The following is a 16,937-nucleotide window of genomic DNA, read 5'->3' on the forward strand; positions in this document are numbered from 1 at the left end:
AGTCCTTGCCCAGGTGCCAGCAGCTGAGGGGTTAATTCCTCCAATACAATGCAGAAATGAAGCGGCACACTGAGACTGTTTAGTGGGTAAAGGTGGGACCAACTTTAATCCATAGCTTGGGCAGCTATGGATTAAAGTTGGTCCCACCTTTACCCACTAAGCAGTCTCAGTGTGCTGCTTCATTTCTACATTATCTATATATATAGATAGATATACACACACACACTGTAATTAATCATATCAGTAATGTCGATCCCACCAGTTTGTGGTATGCAAAGCACTTGAAGCCCCCATAGAGGTAAGGAGCAGCATTAGCCTAATTTTACATAGGGTTTGTACAGTATATATTTGTTAGTTTGCCTATCCAGCATTTATGAGCAGCTTTATTTTCAAAATGTAGCAAAGAATCTGCTGCTCTTGAAGTACAGATATAAGTGGAACTATGGCCCTTATTCTGATTGACGCGGACTTTACCGCATACTTTCGGATCGCGTCTTTACGGCGTCTGCGCATGCGTGGAGAACGCAACGCGCATGTGCCACGCCTTGACTCGGTACCAGTTCGGCCAGATCCCGTCCAGAACTGTTCACCGCTATCATTCGGGAAATAGGGGCGTATTATGGGCGTCATGCGGAATGACACATGGGCGTAGTTTCAAAGTGGGCAAAACGGGGCGGAAACATGGGCGGACACGGGGGAGTACACTTATGTTGGGGGGCGTACATTCGGAAACCACTCCGAATGCACGCGATCAAAAAGGGCAGAAATGTGCGGTGTCCACAAGTGTACTATTGCTTTGCGGACACCACTCGTTCATGCGGTAGGCGAACGTACGCCTAATGACTACAACCATTAACACCTGAACCCAATAGAATCTACTCCTTTACTCATTACTCACTAATAGTACGCTTGTCAGTGCTTTAATTGAAACCATTGCACTTACATTGCTGTAAGGGTTAATGTGTGCAATGGATGTGTTAGGCATGCTTGTAAGGATATATTGGCATCTAATTGATTCCAATTCCAAATAAGCTGTTTTTTATGAGGATAGGTAATTGAATAAGTGGGTCATGTGATGTATTGCAGAATTGACATAATAGTGGGTTGTTTGGCGTAAATACTCCGCTTACGGGCGGTAGCACCGCTTGGCTCCCGTTCGGATGCGGTATTTCCGAGCATACTCTGTAATACTCAGTAATACCGTGCAGAATCGGAGTGTTTCTCCCGCACACGCATGGTTTGTATGTCGTCCGTAAACACGCCCTGTTCTTAAAGAGTGAGTCCGTCCGAATGCGGAGGACCCGTGGGCGTTTCTACGGACGATGGCCGCACGCGGCAAAACACCGTGGCGTGCGGACCGCACCGTAAGAATGCGGGAATATCCGCACCGATCAGAATAAGGGCCTAAATGCTTTAGCCTTTGAACTACAATAACTTGCACAATTCAGAAAAAAATAGCTACGGTCTTGACAATAATTAATTTGAAATGATTTAAAAGTTCAGTATGTTAAATGATTGTAAATTAAAATGACCTCTTACAGGAATCTTCTCACATTTAAAGTAAGGTAATGAAGTATTAACATTTTTTTTCCAATTTTTAAAAATCAAACACTTATTTCCATTTATCTGCTATATATAATATATAACAAAAAAAATAATCTTTTGATGTTAATGTTTAAAATGTACTTTTAAAGCTTTAGTACCATGTTCCACGGCACTTTTCCAGTACTTATTTATGTCAAATTCATCAGTACATAATTAAAACTGCACAGGCTAATTATCTTAATAACATTTGGTTAATGTTTCTAAAACTATGGGCTTAGTAATCCTTTGAGTGCCAACATCTCTGTGAGCTTCACTCAAATTTGCTCTATAAATTCAAATAAAAATTTGTGTAATCCTATATAAAGAAAACATTACAGGCCATTATGATTAATAAAAATGTTGCTTGGCAATTTTCACACCTATTTTGACAAATTCACTTGGCACTGAAAGGGTTAAAGGAAGCATGTTAATTAATGTCAATATGCACATTTATAATATGCAAATCTTCTGAAAATGTGTGTCAAATTTAAAGGGAAATTTTTTTTTTTTTAGCTACAAATTTATTTCCAAGTAAATTATTAATTACTCTAAAACACTTTCATGCAATTTATCACTTTTCTATATTGTATTGCAGTAACAAAAAACATACAGATGCCGCCAGCTAATCGTTCCCGCACCCCATAGATAGTCCATCACCCCCCACGGAAGGAGAATAGAACCTGTGGCGAGCAGAGCCACCAAGCCCACAGCATGGCGAGCGTATCAAGCCCATAACGGGATTCTTTGTGCCCCCTCCCTGTCGGAGCACCGGCAGTCGGGATTCCGATGTCGGGATTCTGACCTTCGGGATCCCGATTGTCGGACCGTCATACCACACCCATTTACCTGCAAGTCCATTAACCCTGTGGGCTAAGATATGCCATTTACAAAATTCCATTTAATAGCTAGTTGGCTTGCTGATACTGTACATATTATTTGCTGGCTTTAGAGACAAGTGTAGCAATAACTATAATACCAGTAATTGCTGATTCCATATTGAATGTAATTTCAAATGAATTTTAACAGTCATTAAAATAGTGTTTTAAACATATTGGGGTTTTTTCTTCAGTAGTTAGCCTTGTATCTTAGCATAAATCTCTCTTTTTTTTTTTATTAATAATATTGCAAGGTACCTACCATCATATTGCAAAACATGCACTAGATGAATAATATGAACAGATGGATACATAAAATAAATCGTTACAGAATACACAATATGCATATTATTATACTTCTCTTACTGTAAACATTTTTAAACAGGCATTACTAATTAATCTAATTAAGGTAAAATTCATACTGTGCCCTTGAAATCTGCTCCAATTCAGTCTAGTAAAATTAATTACATTTTTGTGTTAAACTAGAGGCAGATACACATGCATGTGCTCTATTTGTCAGAGACAGAAATAGATTACATAAAAAATAACATAGCCCAGATTTTCCTGACTTACTTTGCTAATTTCTTGAACAAGTTATTTTGCATTAAATATGAAAGATATTTATACTAAACTATTTTTTGGATATTGGGAACATTTTTGTGTAACAGGACCAGTAGCTGTCATTGTACTCTGCTTTTTGTTACCCATTCACAATAATTAGCACCTTCTTAGTGATGTCATACACAATCAAGTGCTCATGGGCCACGGCAGAGCACCTGGTGAATGCCACTTCCCAAATTATCCAAAATAAACCACTGGCAGCACAATATGATCTCGCAAATTAACTTTTAGTGTGCAATGGTCATAGATCCTGGTGATGTTCTCTTGCCTTTTTAAAGCTTTTCACCTCTGTGGCCAGCGTTTAAAAAAGCAAACCAAATAAATTAATTTTGTTAAAATTTGTCCCAGCTACATAAAAATTTCAGCTATTATGGTCAGCTTAGTCTCACCTCCTTCTGACCTGCAAGTGTCGAGTGCTGTTCTGGCCTCTGGAACTTTTCCTAAACAAATTGCTGTTGTTTCCACTCTCTGTAGCAACTCCTGCTCATTGGGTCATACAATATATCCCGGTGAACGTTGCTGCACAGTGTTGGCTCCAGCAATATTGCAACTTTCTGTAAAGTCTTTGATGATATGAAATAATGGTACTTGTGTAGTTGTGTAGTTTCACGGCGCCAGTATGGCGCCGTGCGTCTGAGTCCCCTTGCGGAGCTCGCTTCGCTCGCCCACACTGCGGGCTCGGTGGCTCGCTGGCTTGCTACGCTCGCCACGCTATTTAAAATCAACTCCATGCCAACATGGATAGTGGGGGTATGAACTATCCATGTTGGCATGGAGTTAAGTTACTTTTTTTTACATATTTCATGGCGAGCGTAGAACCCGGAAGTAGCACGGCACCATGCTGGCGCCGTGAAACTACACAAGTACCGAAATAATTATCTTCTGTGCATTCAATAGGTTGCCTAAAGGCCTATACTTAGTTGATTTTTGTCCCTAACCTCTGAAACTGGATGGGAGTGGGTGCTGGATGACCTCCCGACAGTCGGGACTCTCACGGAATGCTGACTGTTAAAAACCCGACAGTTCGGATCCCAACTTACAGGGGCTACTCTCTTTTGTGGGGGTCCATGACTCCCATGAGGGAGAATCGAACCTGTGCCAAGGGGATTCTTTGCACTCGCCCTGCTGTCGGATTATTGGCAGTTGGAATTACACCCATGAGACCCCATACCGCACACATGGGAACATGAACTTCTGTCAAATAAACAATGCTTTGGCCTAAAGAACATGTCAACTGGGTATTTATTATGGCACTGTGGATATTTATTTCATGGAATGACAACTTAAAATAACTATTTTAGGACCATTTAATAGTCTGCACTAAGTGGCAGTGTGCCATTAATCCCCAGTCAGCTTCCTGATCTGTTACAGTAAAACATAACAGAGGATGTAAGCTCCAACGTATGAGTAATGCACTATTATGTTGTTTTTGGCAGAACTCCTATATAGGAGTTTGTGCTTGGGTATCACTGACTACATCATGCAATATACTTAGTCTCATGGTCAGGGCCTAAAGACTGAGAGCTATTCACCACAGTCCATGTTAAGGAATTACCAAATTCAAAAGTAGGGCTTTATCCAGCTTTTAAAACAATATATAGTACTTGTACTAACATTACTAGTTTCAACATCTGTATTACCTATGGATGCTTCACCACTGGATGTGTTACTAGGCCTAAATTTAAATTTGGGAATGATGTGTGCTCAGGTGATGATATTGATAGATACAGTATCAGGTACAGCCATATTTAATGTTAATGTACACTGATGTATAATGTGGTTTTCCTAACCAGATGTATCCCTACCTGTTGGCACCTGAATGACATTACCTCTGATTGAGCAGCTTGCCAATAAAAGTGTTGTGGTTTCATGCAAGTCCTTGGCCGTAAATATATGTTGCAAATATGTAGCAGTACAGCTATGGTAGAATAGCCTTATATGCAGGTATTTCTAGGTCTCTCAAAGGAGCTAAAGTATGGAAAATGGAGTAACAACAATCGTGCGCGATTAAAACACTGTGCAGCTAAGTATATGTACACCAAGGGGTGCACATCTGACGAAGGAACATCCGAAACGCGTTTAGTGTTACCAGGATTGTCCCCCAGAGAAAGGCTTCTACTGGTCATCGCAGTGCTTCAGATGCAGACTCCATCTCCTGTTCCCAACTGGCTAATGGACCTGTGACTGAGCCTGCCTATTCCATCTGACCTAGCTGCTTGCCACTGGGGGGTTATCTTTTATTCTGTTTTATCGTCTGCATATTATAAATGAGGATGATTATTAAATTAGTTTTTAATTGAAGATAATTTGCACTATTTGTGTTTCCTATTATACCACCCTTGTCACATCATTTCAGGCATCCATTATTCCTGAATACTGGGACATCCAAGTGTCTATGTGGTGAAATTATTCCCATTTGTATACCAAAAAACGTTGACTCAGAATTAATTTTATATGTTGTAAAGGTTATACACCGGGCACTTTGTGTTATATACCTTCTTTTTTGTCTCTCATAGGAGCTAACCAGAAAACCTATGTTTCCCAACATATAACAATACACAGGCTTAAAGATTCTCAAAATGACTCCACAAATGCTCAGTAGAAATCTCAGTGGTCATTCTTCCAGGTAGGGTATGAAGCCTACCTGGAGAACAGAAAGACTGGATATGTGCAGCAGCATATTCCTCTTTAAACACCTCACTTTCTACAAGCTTTACCTTTTTACACAAACATTAAATGTTGGCTTCTTTTTAGCGATGTGTGAAACAAGTTTGATGAACTTGAAAAAACATCCGCATTTCAAGTGACTTCCAGTCCATTCCTCAAAGACATCATAAGTAAATGAGACTTATTTTCTAAGTACATCTGCAGGACACTCTTAATGGCAATGTGGACCACATCAATGGCTCTTTTTTTGCAATAGTTCACAGATGAATTGATGTTTTATCTTGATATGCTCATACCGCCTTAGTACTGTGATAGGTCGAAGGCACCTCTGTTGTTACATATAATGTTGGTGTTATCTTGTAGTGGTTGAAATGGAAATTTTGAAGTGGGGGTATGGAAAAATGTAGGCTGTAAAAGGGAGTGTGGACACTCAAAAAGAGATGTGTCCTTAAGTGTATTGTACCGCACCATACACCCCTTATACACATTATGCACCACAATAGTAGGATCCCTTATACTATATAGTACTAGTGCTCCTTACACATTATGGCACATGGAAAGAGATGAAATTCACATTAACGCCACACAGAATGAGCCAAAATTCAGTGACAGAGATGGTGACAACACAGACATAGGGACAGAGAGTGACAGTAGGGACAGAAAGAGTGACAGCAGGGACATAAGGATAGGGGCAGGGAGAGTGACAGCAGGGACAGACTGACAGCAGGGACATACAGGTGGGAGAAAAAAAGTGTTTGATTACCTTACCTTAGAATGTGATATGTAATAACAGTGTGAAGGAGAAGGCAGTGGTTGGTGGCAGTGCAGAGGAGGTTGTGGTCAGTGGTGGTGGCTGGGCAGAGGAGGCTTTGATTGGTGGTGGTGTGGAGGAGGCTGTGGTGGGGACAGAGAGAGTGACAGCAGGGACAGAGGGACAGAGAGAGTGATAGCAGGGACAGAGAGAGAAACAGCAGGGACAGAGAAAGTGACAGCAGGGGCAGGGAGAGTGATAGCAGGACAGGTAGAGGGACAGCAGGGACATAGGGAAAGAGACAGCAGGGACAGAGAGAGTGACAGCAGGGACATGGAGAGTGACAGCATTACAGTAATGACAGGAAGAAGAACAGCAGGGACAGGGAGAGTGACATGAGGGAGAGAGAAAGGCAGCAAGGTAAAATTATCTTACCTTAGGTTGTGATCAGCAGGGTAGTGTGGAGGAGGAGAATGAATTCAGCAGTGGCAGTGCAGAGTAGGAGGCTGGGTTTGGTGGTGGCAGGGTAGAGGAGGAGGCTGGAATTAACAGCAGTGGTTGTGCAGAGGAGGCTGTTGTCAGTGGTGGTGGCTGAACGGAGCAGGCAGTGATCAGTGGCGGCAGTGCAGAGAAGGCTGGGGTTGGGACAGAGAGGGTGACAGCAGGGACAGAGAGAGTGACAGCAGGGACATAGGGACAAGGAGAGCAACAACAGAGACACAGGGAGGTTGAAAGAAGGTACACAGGAACATGGAGAGTGACAGAAGGTTCAAGGAGGTTGACAGCAGAAACATGGATGGGGAGAGTGACAGCAGGTACATAGAGACAGGAAGAGTGACAGCAGGGACAGAAAAAGTGACAGCAGGGACATGGACAGGGAGAGTGACACAGAAGGTGTGATGTTGGTAGGGGCAGGGAACACTGAAGGACTGATGTTGGTGTGGGCAGGGAACACAGAAGGACTGATGTTGGTGGGGGCAGGGAACACAGAAGGAGTGATAAACAAATTTTGTGCGTGACTGAAAGTGTGCGCTAATGCAGCTGTGAATGGTCTCTGGAACTCAATAGGACCTACACCAGAGGCCCTTAGAATTGGACAAATGGAAAAGAAATTTTGAGATCCAGAAACAGTACACAGCGTTAGAACTAAAATACAAAATAAATAGTGAACAAATCAATGTGCACAAAGACAAAAATCAGGAATACTTCCCTTCCGTATATTTCAATGGATAAAAGGTAAGTGTATCGATCCCTTTTCGATGAATAATTCTTAGAATGTGAAATCCGTTTTCTTCATACGTATCTCAGAGTGATCATAAAAATGAAAAAACATACATTGTGTAAACAAGTGAAATGTAATAATAAAGTGATTCAGTTCAAAAGTGCTTTGAAGTTGGGGTGTTCTTTTTTTGCACAGGTGTCTATGGGGGATTTGCTTGTCCCTGGTTATGTATCTAACAGGAAGTCTGCTCCGGAAGCGTACCTCCACTCACATAGATATTATGTTGTAATCCCATAAAGGTTTCTTTTTGTTATTAAAGCGGCAAGCCCCTTCTTTTGGTTAGACAGGAAGGATAGATAAGTGTACCCCCACTCACTGGTTACTAGGTGGGGTAACTCTCATCAAGGTATCTTTTGTAGAGGTTTTCTCAAAGTTATGCTTCAAACAATGAATTTATGTTGGCGTACCCCTACTCACATCCAAGATGGTGGATGGAAGCACATAAAGGTATCTTTCTGTTATTAATTCAGGATGGTGTTTCAATAAGAAATGGCGTACCACACTCAGGTGTTTCAGAATGGAGCCAGACGCAAAGACATCATAAGTAAATGAGACTTATTTTCTAAGTACATCTGGAGGACTCTCTTACTGGCAATGTGGACCACATCAATGGCTCTTTTTTGCAATAGTTCACAGATGAATTGATGTTTTATCTTGATATGCTCATACCGCCTTAGTACTGTGATAGGTCGAAGGCACCTCTGTTGTTACATATAATGTTGGTGTTATCTTGTAGTGGTTTAAATGGAAATTTTGAAGTGGGGGTATAGAAAAATGTAGGCTGTAATTCTGCGCATGCTGAAGGTGTGCTCAAGCTCCAGAAGGTATCTTTCTGTTATTAATTCAGGATGGTGTTTCAATAAGGAATGGCGTACCACACTCACGGTGTTTCAGAATGGAGCCAAACGCATCAAGGTTTCTTTCTAATATCCAAACAGGCCTTTGTGTTTTTCAAAAAAAGGGGGTTTGGGTCTCTCAATGTAGATTTTTTTGAACCCAAAAAACAAGGAGAATGATGGGTAGACTAAAAAAACTTTAATTTGACAAAATGTCCATAGTTTGACTATGAATACATACAGTGTGAATTCATACAAAAATGGATAAAAACATTCAAGGTAAAAAAATGGAAAAGAATAAAAGATAAAAATAAAAAATAAATGCAAAAAGGACCTGGTGACCCAGGAGGCAACGTGAAAGCTACAACACAATCACAAAAACAGAAGGAGTGATGTTGGTTGGAGAGAGGGGACACGGAATGGGTGATGTTGGTGTAGGAAGTGAACACAAGGAAAAATGTTGGGGAGGGGGACACAGAAGAGGTGATGTTATTGGGGGCATAGGACACAGAAAGGTGATGTTGGTGGGTGCAGGGGACACAGAAGGGGTGATGTTGTTTGTGAAATGGGGACACAGAAAGAGTTATGCAATGATTTTGTTTTTAACTATTCAGTCAGTTCTGCATTTAGGAATGTCAATTCAAAGTCCAGGTGGTATAGCAACATGCCCTTTATGGGCAATATAGACATTACAAGTCACATTGTGTTGTGTTTTTTTTTTTGGAATACTCTGGACTACAGTGCAAGTGTCATTGCTAACAAGTTATTTCAGTCACTAATGGGGCCTACACACGTGGTGATAAGATAACAGACTATTTTCTAAGAGATCTGACTAAATTTGATTAGATTGCTTAGAAATTAAACACACATCGATGTGTGTGTAGTGCCCATAGCGATAGCAATGCATCGATGCCTGACCTTTTAAAACTTTTAATTATAGATCCACCGCATACTTTTATATTTTTTGTATGGTTAAAACAAATACACTGTATTGATTGTGTTTAATAAATATTTTTCTATATCAATTTATTGTCAAGATTTCCATGTCAGCCCTGATTTTGGTTAATTAGTGCAACTGCAAACTGCAAAGACATCATGTATAATTTTCTAGAGGCCACCTTTAGACCGTCCTTGGCCTACAGTATTTTCCCTTCTTAGTCTTTATGACTAACATCAGACACCCTAGTCCTATTGGTGTTCCACTGTCCATGGGTCTGTCTGTGCTCACACAGTTTTTTTTTTTATTACTCTTTGTATTAACCTTTCAATCTTTTTTTTTTTTAATTCATTTTTACTCCTGCAATAGTTCCCTCCCCTGTTTTTCTTTACTTCTGCCACTTTCTACCATGGGTCTTAAAATATGGCCTATCAATGTTAAAGGTCTAAACAGTGTCCAAACAATTTACTTTGTTCCTCACCTTAAAGTAGTTGAGATGTGATATTGTTTTTCTCCAGCAGACACAAGTCTCTGGATCGCTCCATCCAGATATGGATGTCAAATTATTTGCAAAGAAATACACTTTATAGTAACGTACTCCGTAGCGGCGTATTTTCGCTGTTACGGCCACTAATCGCTTCAAACCTGCGTGTAAACACAACGAATATAGCAGACACTTATCAGGCACAAAAACAGAGTATTATCTACAACACACAAGGATATAATGTACCCCTAGCAGAGAAGGAATGCGACACCAATACTTGGTTTCTAATGTTGTGGTCCAAAACAGCAGCATATCTTTTACTTAGGGAAAAACAATATACAGTCTTATAGTGAAGTACTAAGAATAGCCCCAACCAATATACATTTCGCAAGCGCTCCTGGATCCAGGCCTCAGTCTTCTTAGCCAGGTGACCTCCTGAGGAAGGTGTCCTTGACATAGACTAGGAGTGCTCTTTTATAGAATAGTTCAAAAGGTAAAACAATAGGGAATGTGTGCTCTTCTTCCATTGGTCCGGGGGTGGGACATATCCAGTACACTGGGGATCATTGGTCGGCTTGAATGGTGGGCGATGCCTGAGTCTTGAGATGTGATTACAGTTGTTTACTTCTGGGTTCCCCGCCCCAAGACTAGTCAGACCCACCACATTATCATACAGTAATACACATGAATCTGATATTGTTAATAACTTGTCGCTGCAATATGTGACAATATTCGCACAACCGCCAGATTGCTGCTTATAAATGAATGAACATTTTGATCTAAATAATGATGTTCTAATGCTACAGTATCCCATTCCCTTCCAGCATGTTCGGCTGGGTAACTTGGTCACCATGTATTGGGAGTGTATGAGACTTGCTGACCACATGGCTGAAGACTACAGTATATGTAGGAGGAAATATATTTTATACATTTAAAATATCACTATTAATACATATTCTCAATGTTTTATATCAATGTCTTATTTGGATGTCAGCTTATTAAATCACTCCAAGGTCTATGCAGACAACATTGTTTGTTTGAATACACAATCAGGCATTTGCCTATTCTTGGATTTTTGTATGGTGTATTGTTATTTGTTCTGACCTATAGTGTAGAAAATGACAGACTAGTACCTTATTGACACGATAAACGAGTCGTGTTTGTCGTTAACAATAGAAGCATACAAAAGCTATTTAAACTTAAATAGCAGTGCAGACATAGGTATTGTTTCCCAAATGCAAGTTGTCTGCAGATAAGTTGATGGACTGAGAGTGGGGGATACGCTATATGAATATGTTATTACAATGTGATTTTGTGGCAATTCTGTGTGAATGCATATGTTACCATATTGACTCATACCATGTGCTAATACGCAGGGCTTAACGAGCCAATGTACGCAGGGCCTAAGTCTGCGCATGCATTGCTGGTACGTAACCGCACAGAGGCCACTCTGATACATGTGGCTATAATATTTTCGACTTCCACACAGGGCTGCGGTCTAGGTGCTTTCATCTTGTCCACGGACTAATAGGGGTCTTCAATACTGTTCTTTATAATCTGTATTACCCCAATCAACATCAATCCCATTTCTTTTAAACTCTTGACAATCTATTACCTTATGCAAAGTGACTTGGCTGCTGACTTCAAAACTACCCTCAATAACAATTGTGACAAGGATCACGAACATGGGGTCTCAGATGATGACTTGGTAGTTTATTCTCGTATACAGCATAGCAGATGACATTCATATACAATTGGTATCACAGGCAGTAGCATACAGGCATAGCAGACTCCTAAAATGCTCCAATGGTCCCTAGTCTAACTTACACCCCCAGCCTATCACTTGGGCATATAGTCCACCATTGAAAGCAAGGAGACTACGCCATGGAAAGCCAGGGCATCCCAGGAAAGCCAGGAAATCAGGACATCCCAGGTGCTGCTGATTACACCTGGGATTCTGCTACTGCTAACAAAACCCGGTCTGGATCCTTCATATTACTTTCATGTGGGGGAATGCCGACTCTGCCACACAATCATAATAGATTTAAACCTTACATATGGATAGTGGTAGATGCTCAATTAGTTTAGTAATACCACTCAGGTGCATGCAAGGGAAGGGCTAATACTGAGTAAGTAAAAAATAAATTGTTTCCCCCAGCTCACTGAACGGTATTAGTAACTAATCTTGATCACTACATGATAATAGAATTCAGAGATATTGGTTACATATACCTGCGCAGGTGTATGATATGCCCAAAAGCCACATCAAGGCTTCTCTGTATATTGGGAGTCCCTAGCGCTATATCTAGGTGCAGGCTGCGGCACCCCAAAAAACTAGCATAAGCTAGAAAGCCCAGAGCAGCACACCAGTGAAAAACGATAGTGTTAATAAATATTAGTGATAAGAAGCCGAAGCTATGTCTAGGGAGAAAATAAAAAAATTAAGTGTAATTAAAATATTAACGAAATAGTGTTAGAGAGGAAAATAAAAAATGTGCTAAGTGTAAGTGTGTGCCGCACTAGAGCCACCCAGCCCAACCAGTCCAGGGGCACTGCACCCCACACTACCGTTACCCTAAATTGGGTATACGATTAACCAACAAGGAGCCACAAGGTAGTATTAAGCCAAATGAATTTCAATGACATGGTCATATAATTTCATGGTTCAAACAGATTGTGGTCCTCCAAATAAATCAGGCAACACTTTTCTTCAGGTTTCAAACATTGCCTGTAAAGGTTCTGGATGTGGCACTAGCCCAGATCTATACCTGGTAAGAAAAGTTTTTCTGGAGGGATACAATTCCTAGACTCATTTTGCTATTTTACATAGGGCTACAGTACCACTGATGGTGATCGCAGTTTTCTCATATGTTAAGCTGTATTATTTATCTTCCCCTCTGCTGGCCACCCGGGTTCACTTGATTTTGATACATTGACCTTTAATAAGGCCTCCTACTCGTCACATCTCATCATCTTCACTCATCATCATCTTCACTCATCTCCGACCTCTAGTCTGTTCTACTCACCAAGTTGTTTGCTTCGACTGTCAGTTTTGGGACCTTTGTATTAATTGTTTCAAATTGTATAGTAACCCATTTCTCTTACCCCACTATAGTATAATTTAGATTTTCCCAGGATTATCCTTCTCTTAATTTAATCCTTACACCTCCAGAAGTGTCAGGTTTGTGTTGGACTGTGCTGACTTTATTTTGCTACATGTCCTGCAGATGAAAATATCCTTTCCTGAGGTTAATTTGCTTCATTTTCCCCAGCTGCACCATTGTTTTGCCTACAAAATCCCTCCTATACAACTCCCTCCTCCTCTCAGTAGACCAACCTACTTTCCGCTCTGAATTCCAGTGGAAAGAAGATCTAAGTTCCAATAGAAGAGGATACCATGTCTGCAATTTAGGAATGGATTGCTAGGTCTTTCGGATCTACTTGGTTAAGGAAGATTCATATAAAATGTATTACTGCTGGTACATGGTCCCCACTTGACTTCGTAGAATGTTTATCTCTACCTCTCTCATTTTTTGGTATGGTTGTGAGATGCATGGTACCTTTATTCACATACAGATGTGTCCCCCTACAGCTTTGAGTCCTTAGAGAAATATAAAGATACATTAGTGAGCCAAACCCTCAATGGATATGTGTAGGTAGCTTCCGACTGGAAAATTCCAGCTCTTCCCTCTCTTCACTGTTTTTGCTAGAATGTGGCACTAGGCTGTGATCGAGAAAATAACAGCTTACTCATGTTTCAACAATTCCTTTGGGTTTGGTACCATTGGTATACTTATTCTAGACCACTGTTCATCCACAAATCTGCCCATGACTTGTTAGACCTTTTTATTTGTTGTTGTTTCTTTTGGGATACTATGCCACCTCCGTTGCTCACTTTATGTACCTTATGCTACACTACATAGGTACAATGATTCCGTAATTCTTGCATCTAGAAATTAGTCTATTTTCTAGGTATTTACTGTTTTTACCACTGTGGAGCCTGGCTGCTTTACTGTGTACTGCATGTTTTAATACTTAATTGTATCATTATTGAAACTATAAACAAAATAATTTAAAGCCAGCATTAGCAGCAGTTTCTCAATTGTTTTTATTTAACACAAAAAGTGCTTCTTCCGTGACCTGATTTGTCCAAAAATGAGCATTTAATACAAATTAGTTATGATACTTGAACTATCAAGTCATCAAACTGTCAATATAGATTTATCTGCTTCCAGGTCATTTAGAGAGCAACTTATATTTAATACTCTGTAATAGTTTCACAAAATAACAAGATATCTGCCTATCTGACTCTGTCAAATTTGTTAAATAATGCTAATTTTCCTCAACATGAGTCATATTGTTCCACAATGTTGGCTGCAGTTTTCAAATTACAGTATGACAGTACTGTACAGTATGTATTCTTTAAATATTTTTTTATAGCGTGTACATTGGATCTTTTAACCCACATTTACTGGGCAAACTACCCCCCCCCCCCATACACAAACACACAAGAATATGGGAAATGGTTTATTTACATATTCATATTAAGATCTTTTAGTCTTTCCTGGTTTTGTGATGTAGGCCATGCATCATTTTAGTTGCCCTTCTTTGTACAGTCTCTAATGTATTTATATCCTTCTGGAGATATGGCCTCCAGAACTGAACACAGTACTAGATGAGGTCGTACAAATGACCTATACAGTGGCATTATTACTTCTTTCTTTCTACTGCTGATACCTCTCCCTATGCAACCAAGCATCTGACTTGCCTTCTTCATTGCTTTGTTACATTGCCTACCTGCCTTTAAGTCCCCTTAAATAGGGACACCTAGATCCCTCTCTTCCTCAGTAGTTTCCATTATAGTGCCATTTATACTATATTAAGTCTTTGGATTTTTGCAACCCAAGTGCATGATTTAGCATTTTTTGGCATTAAACTGTAGTTGCCATGCTCTTGACCATTCCTCTAATCTACCTAGATCATCAAACATTTTTTTTACCCTTCCTGGTGTTTCTACCCTGTTGCATACCTTTGTGTCATCTGCAAAAAGGCACATTTTACCCTCAATTCCATTTTCTGTAACACCAATAAAGATATTGAAAAGCACTGGTCCAAGTACAGATCCTGGGGTACCCTACTTATAACCTTTCCCTCCTTTGACTGTACTCCGTTTACTACAACTCTCTGTTTTCTGTCCTGCAACCACGCTCTTATCCATTCAACTATTTTAAAATCCAATCCTAAGCTTTCAAGTTATTTAACAGTCTGCGATGTGGGACAGTGTCAAAAGCCTTACAAAAGTCTACATCTACAGCCCCACCTTGATCTATTACTTTAGTCACCCATTCAAAAAAAGTAAATAAGATTTGTTTGACATGATCTTCCCCCAGTAAACCCATGCTGTTCCGGATCCTGTAAATTTCTGGTTTTAAGATATTCTACAACTCTTTGTATTAAGAGTGTTTCCATCAATTTCCCTACTACTGATGTAGGCTCACCGGTCGATAGTGGCTTACCTCTTCCTTTCTTCCACTTTTGCGCAGTGGGACTACATTCGCTGTTTTTCAGTCCTCTGGGATTACTCCAGTAGCTAGTGACTGGTTGAATAATTCTATTATTGGTTTTACCAGCTCCCCTTTAAGCTCTTTTAGTATCCTTGGATGTATCCCATCTGGCCCTATTGATTTATCCACTTTCAGTTTTGAGAGTTCTGTGAGGACTTTCTCCTCTGTAAATGTACTTGTTTCTCCCTCAGTTTTCTGACTATACTTGCAACTTAACTGTGGCCCCTTCCCCTCTCTTTCAGCAATAAATACTGTGCAAAAAAAAAATATTAATATGATCTGCTATAACATTGTCCCCCTCAAGAAGACTTCCACTATCTGTCTTAAGTCTTATTATTCCACTTTTTGTTTTTCTCCTTCACTTATATACCTAAAAAAAGTTTTCCCCCCTTTAACCACTGACTGGGCCATTTTCTCCTCAGCATGTGCTTTTGCACATCTGTTTACCTTCTTAGCCTCCTTCAGTCTAACAAGATACACCTCTTTGTCCTCATTATTCTGCGTCTGCTTAAATTTCTTAAAGGCCAACTTTTTTGCTTTCACAATACCTGCTACATCTTTCGCAAACCACAATGGCTTCCTTTTCCTTGTGTTTTTACTAACTCTTTTGACACAAAGTTCAAAGATAACAGTACATGTATATATATTTCTAAACTGAGAGCTAACTCATAAGGGTGCACCATATTATCCTCCAAATGGCACTACAAGGACTAAAACCCTCCACCTACAGATCTCATACATGCCTTTCAAAACAATGATGTACAATAATGGCAATTGTCTCAATTCACCAACTGAACAGAGAAACAATAAAGCCATTAAGACAAATTGGTGGGGAATAGGGTCAGCTTTTATAAATTACAAGCTGAGGTACCCAGCGTTGCTCAGTTTTGGTTGTGCAATACGCATTGTTAGAACTGTATACTTCTTTTGTTTTAAACTTAACCGCTTGCCATGCCCATGGTGTGACCGGTATACACCTGTCTGTGGTGGACTCCCGGATCTGACCACTGTGTTCTGTGTTTTTTCTTAAACCCCATGTCTTCTCTTTATGTTATGCAACTCTGCCATATCCTATCTGCCATTGCATCCCTGATCCACTTTGTGTAGTGGCCAGACCTCTGGCTGCAGGGCCGGTGCTAGGGGGTTCGGCGCCCTCCTGCAAACTAAAAAATTGCGCCCACCCAAACTTTACAAAGGGAGGGGTTTGGCCACACAATAATGCTCCCACTCAGTAGCACAATCTTATTCACCTAACACAGCACCAGTGCCTTAACTAGCAATATTGGTGCCATGTGTGAAAAAACAGGGACAGTGCGCGCCGAAGGCGCGCGCAAAA

Source organism: Crinia signifera, chromosome 5 (genome assembly GCF_055691185.1).
Source record: "Crinia signifera chromosome 5, ASM5569118v1, whole genome shotgun sequence".
NCBI lineage: Eukaryota > Metazoa > Chordata > Amphibia > Anura > Myobatrachidae > Crinia > Crinia signifera.